This window comes from Mirounga leonina, unplaced genomic scaffold (genome assembly GCF_011800145.1).
Source record: "Mirounga leonina isolate KUSES-001 unplaced genomic scaffold, KU_Mleo_1.0 Mir_175, whole genome shotgun sequence".
Taxonomy (NCBI): Eukaryota; Metazoa; Chordata; class Mammalia; order Carnivora; family Phocidae; genus Mirounga; species Mirounga leonina.
Genome location: NW_023270453.1, coordinates 29,714,255 through 29,720,338, shown reverse-complemented (window position 1 = coordinate 29,720,338; position 6,084 = coordinate 29,714,255).

Below are 6,084 nucleotides of genomic sequence, written 5' to 3'. Positions count from 1 at the left end.
CGCTTTGCGCACGCGCGGACCTTGTGTCAGGTGCTTGGGGCGGGTCTTTTCCTGTTCCCTTCAAAACTGAGCTGCGGAGATCTTTCGTGAATTATTCAGCATGAAGCTCCTAGGAACAAAGGCATTGTCCTACATGACCTCAGTGCCCATTCATGCCCAAGAAATTTGATACTGATGCAAAATTATTAGCTAACATACACTTTAAATTCAGATGTATTCAATTGTCCTAAATAAGACCCTCTCACACACACACCCTTATTCTGGATCCAGTCAAAAGTCGCACCTTCCCTTTGTTCTCTTCAGTCTCTTTTAATTCAGAACAGTCCTCCTCTCCCTCCCCCTTGCCATTTTTTGTCTTTTAGGACATGGATAAATTTGGATATAGTCCAGGCCATTTGCCTTATAGAATCCCCCCCCCCCTTATGATTAGATTCCGTTAAAAGGTTTTGGCAGAAGGCCCTTGAGTAATGTGCTCAACTGTGGTGTCACGGTGAGAGGCACTGAATGCCAATGGGTCCCGTGGTTGGTAACCGTGAGGGCTTGGCCACTTGGCTTGGGGAAGGGGGCGTCTGTCCCTCCTGCCTCTCCAGCAAACGGTACCCTTGTCCATTTGTAATGAAGAAAGATTGAGATGATTCGTTGAGATCGTCTGAATATCCTGTTCATTAACCTTGCACTCAGCGGTTTTAGCATCATTCTTGCCTGAATCCGTGCTAGCGGTGTTCCCAAAATTGTGCCTTTGGGTGAGAAAACTGATGGTCAAAATGTGTGAACTCCTTTCCTCAGGTCACACAGCTCCTAGTGAGGGAGACAGAGTGATGAACCTGGGCCATGGGGCTCCCGAGTCTGCACGGTCATCCGAAACACATGGTGCCAAGCGGCTCTGTACGAGCTGCTGGTCTTACCAAACTGCCCTGATTCCTGTTGTCCGGTGCCCAGACTGGTTGGCACAGTGGATAATGAAGCCGGTCATTAGTTTTATAAAGGCTATGACAGGAGACAAGTGGGGTGATAGGGAAGACGTCCTTAAAGCTGACACCCAGATTGGGACAGGGTGGTAGCGGGGGTGACAAGTGGTATTTCAGACAGAACGAACTGCATGAACAGGCCCAGAGGTCAGAGATGAAGTCACCTGTTAGGCAGGGACTGTTGTGATCTCCAGTTTTCAGGGAGGAAGACAGGGTCACCGGGAATGACTTGCCCAAGGTCTCAGAGCCAGTAAGCAACAAAATCTGATGTAGGGCCTGGGCTCTTGACCACTAGGCCATACAACGGGAGGCAGGATGCAAATTATTCTTTCACTGAAGAAAGTGAGGCTCAGAGGGGTTAAGTGGCTTGCCCGGGGTCTCGCAGCCAGAAGGCTCCACTGAACTCTCATAACCACAGGTTCTTTCTCCCCCTCAGCCACACAGCAGAGGCCCAAGGCCGGCCCACTTCCGATCTTCCTTACTGACGTCCCCTAAGACACTTCCGGCAGGTTGCTCCCAGCTGTCTTTAGCAGCCTTGCGATCTCTCATTACCCAGGGGCCCTCCCACTCAGCCAGTCTCACCGCCCCAAGGCAGGGAAGGTCTTCCATTCTTCACTCTCTCCTTCACTCCTCACTCCTCCCCACAAGGCTGTAAAAATGATCCCATCCCACACTAAAAAGTAAACTCAAATAAACCTCCTCTCCGCTTTGCTCCAGGTCTCTCTTCCACTGTCCCCAGCCAAACTCCTGACTCACCAGGGATGGAATTTTCCATCTGTGGGAGTGGGAGCCGAAGGGCAGGAACGAGGCTGCAGAGCAGATTTCCAGGCCCATCCAGACCTCCTGAATCAGAAACTCAAGGACTGGGCCGGGGAACACGCATCTTTACGCTCTCACCAGATAGTCATTTTATCCACTAAAGAACCACTTCTGAAGAGGAGTACGGCTCAAGACTCTGTCCTTGGCCCACTTGTAGTCCCACTTTCCACATCCTTCAGTCGTTCAGGCATAACAAACTTCTTTCCACAACTCTTTCCTCAAACCAGTTCCTCCTTCTGGAGTTCTTATCTCAGACAACGGTACCGCCACTGCCCTACGAACTCGAGTCCTAAACGTGAGCATCAGCCTTGCCGTCTCACCACCATCTCCCCTTTTATCAGTTAGCAACTGCTGCGTAACAAGTCACACATACATATATACACCCATGCACACACACACACACATAGTGGTTACCACCACAATGGTTTATTATTTCTCATGAGTCTTCTGGTTTTATATGGGCTCCCTCATGTGGCATCCTTCAGGGGGAATCGAGTAGAAGATTCTCATTCTCATGTGTGCCTTTCCCTTGAGGTGGCCACTGTCTCTCCACATGGTCGCTCATCATTCAGTGGTCTAGCCTGAGCACAATTCCATGGCAGCTGGGCAAGGCTGGGAACTGGCACGGGGTCTCTTCTTCACATTGTGCTGGTCAAAGTGAGACCCAAGGGCAGCCTAGTTTCCAGGGGCATGAAAACAGAGGCCACATCTAGTGGGTGGGGTGGCGGGCGTGTATAGAGATGGCGGTCAAAGCTGGTGGCCACTGCTGGAAACATTCAGGATGTCTCCCTCCATGTCCAATCAGGCATCAAGTCCTGTGGTCTCACCTCTGTATGATGTAATGGTGTAGTTGCCCAAATGGCCCCAATATGTCACCCCACTGTGAGCAGGGCCTCTGTTCTACCCCTAGACTCTGGGCTCAGGCTTGTGACTGACTTTGCTAATGAGATGTTAACTGATGTGACCTAACAAAAAACAGGTCCTTGCCTGTTTTCACTTTCTTCGCTTGCCCCTCTGCCCTCCCTATGAGAACACTTGGGGACTAGCCCGCAGAAGGGAAGACCTACAGGCCTAGCAGAGCCACCTGTGGGGTCCCAGCCAAGCCCATCCCAAACCAGGGACCCTGAGACCCGGGAGAGTCCAGCCAATTGGTGCAGAGCCCCCTATCCAGACGCCCAAGTGACCACCAGGTGTGTGAGTCCAGAAGAACCATCCAGCCAACACACAGACTCAAGACCTACAGAAACACTTACTGTGTTAAGCCCCCAAGTTCGGGGTGGCAACAGACAGCTGGCACTACATGACATCACTGCCCTGTGACCTTCATCCGGACCCTCATCCTCCTGGGCCTGCAGAGGCTCGAGGCAGCAGAGATCATTTTTGGCTCCGGCTACTCGAACAGGTTCATCAGCAGAGACCTGCTCGTCATTCCTCGGGGAGACAGACGACAGAGGACCTACCGCCTCACGTTGCCACTGTCTGAACACGGGCTCCCAAGGTGGAGCGCGTGAATTGCACGATGCTTCTTAAACGCTTCCACCCAGAAACGACCCCTATATGTGCACACCTTCCATCACGAGAACCGGTCACAGGGTCATACCCAAAAAAGGCGTAGGGAGTGCGGTCGGTCACATGTGCCTGGAAGGAGGGGAGACCAGGGAGTGGCCGGCACAGGGCTGTCTCTGCTACATGTCTTACGGTCCTTTCCCCTTACAATTCAGATGGGCCACTCTGCTATTCGGGCACCTTCCACGGCTCCCTATGGCCCAAGCTAGCACCAATCTTGATGTGGTTTTCGGTGGCCCCCCATGACTCCTTCTACCCCTCTCACCCCATTTCTTGCTGTGTGCCACCGTGCATGCCAAGCTCGATGCAGAACTGAGCAGCAAGCATTTCCTTGGCACCTCAGCCATTACTCTGTGACGCTGTCCTTCACCATGACTGTTCTCCCCACTGGCCCTCCTCTGGGACAGGTCACCTCCCCGCATCATCCCATGGAAGCCACTTCTGGCGCGTGGAATCCATTGCCTTCTCCTTTCCCGAACACGGCATGTTCCAGAAGTCTGAGCCCAGTTTTCCGTTTTAGTAACTCGGAAAGTGTGAACGCTGCAAACTTAACCAGAATCAGCATTTGAAAGTATATTTACATCTCCTTTACATTTATTTAGTTTGGGGAGTTTGATAGATTTTAAATTTAAAATTTTTATTTCGGTCCCTCCGATTGAAGGTGGCAAGGAGGACTGAAACAAAAAAGCGAGAGCGGGAAATGTTGATTCAAATGTGGAAAACTTAGTCCGTGCCAAAAGATTTAATTAGCTGCATTTTTAAATGCCTTCAAAAATAAGTTTGTAAAAGTGGAGACACAGCAGAAAGATCTGTGGTTGCCCGGGGTTGGGTGGGGGGAGGGATGAGTAGGTGGAGCGCAGGGGATTTTTAGGGCAGGGAAACTATCCTGTGTCATGTGTGATGGTGAATACCTGATATTATGCATGTATCAAGCCTCACAGAACCTACAACACCAAGAGTGAACTCTAACTCACACTGTGGACTTTAGTTAATAACAACGATTCAATATTATGGTTCACCCATTGTTAACAAATGACCCCACCAGGGTCAGACGTTAATAATGGGGGAAATTGGGGTGGGAGGGCTAGAGAGGGAATATTCGGGAACTCTGTGAGCTTCCTGATACATTTTTACATATGCCTAAAACTGCTCTAAAAACAATCTTTTTTTCCCCCCAAAGTTTGTTTATACTTCTGAAGTGATTAGAGCTTAAATATGCATTAAGAGCACTGGGACACCTGTGGGCATACCTCCTGTAGCTTCGTTTCTCAACACGGCCAACACGGCTGCACATTATGATCCCCTGGGGGATCTTAGGCCAGGCACCTGCTACTCCACAGCCAGTTCCTTTAGCATCTTGGGCGGGGGGCTTTGGCATGTAAAGGAGCTCTGGCCTCAGTTTCCGATGTGGGGTGTGGTTTCTCCAAACCAACAAACAGCACTGGGGAAGCCAGCCAGGTGTCCTACAGTTCTGCCCAGTTCACTGATTCTGATGCTATTCACTTGGAAATAGCATTCAAATCCACAGATTACGGGCATAGTTTTACAAGACTGCCCCCCCAGACTCCCCTCCCCCCACACTTCATAAGTCAGTTGCAAATCCAGGTTGTCACCTGTCCTTCTCACTGCCCGGCTGTAGTTTGGGGGTTCCAATGACACCCCCCCTCCTTGGAACGCAGACGCCCATCAAAATTCAGATTGTTTTCTGGCCGACTGGCTACAGATCAGTTTTCCATGACCTTCTCCCCGTTTGGATTCTATTAATTTGCTAGAGCGACCCACAGAACTCAGAAAAACTTTTCGCTTACCAGATGACTGTTCTTGCTGTAAAAGGATAGAATTCTGAAACAGCCAGGAGGAAGAGATGCTTAGGGCAAGGTTACGGGGAGAGAGTGCAGGGCTCCCATGCCCTCACTAGGAAGGACTCTCCCCAAACTCCCATACGTTCACCAAACTGGAAGCTCTCCAAACTCTGTCCTTTTGGATATTGTGGAGGCTTCATTAAAAGGGCAGGCTTGATTAAGTCATTGGCCGTTGGTGATTGGCTCAACTTCCAGCCCCTCGGAGGTTGGGGGGTGGGGGTACTGAAAGTTCCAACCCTCCAATCACAGGGTTAGTTCCCTGGCAACCAGCCCCAGTCCAACACGGAGCCCTAAAGTCATCTCATTAACATAACAAGAGACACCTTAATCACTCTCTTTGGAAGTTGCCTGGGTTTTAGGAGCTCTGTGTCAATAAGGCGAAGAAGACCAAACACGTGTTTATTATAAATTACAGTATCACAGCATGTTTTAAAAGCCCCCAGGTTCCTTTAAAATGACTTTGTGAAATTAACACATATTTACACAACAATAAAACAGTCAAAATTAAAAAAATAAAATAAAAACCCTCCGGGGTCAGTCATGATGGCCCTCCAGACTCCCCGGGGTGGGGATGTGTGCCCATCGGTGAGGGCAGATGACCCATGGCTTTACAGCCTCTGAAGTCGGAGGTCCTGTTCAAATCCTGACTCCAATTCTCATGAGCTGAATACCATTGAACTGGTGCCTTCCCATCTGCGGCTCGGTTTGCTCATCTGCAAAATGGGGATGATAAAGGCATTTCCCCCCACCCCTCTGTGAGGGCAAAACTAATTCATGGAAAGCACCAAGCACAGAACATCCAGAGAGCAAAGATCCAATACAGGCTTGTGTTTAAGTAAACTCAGGGCTGTAGGGGAGAGCTGCAGAGG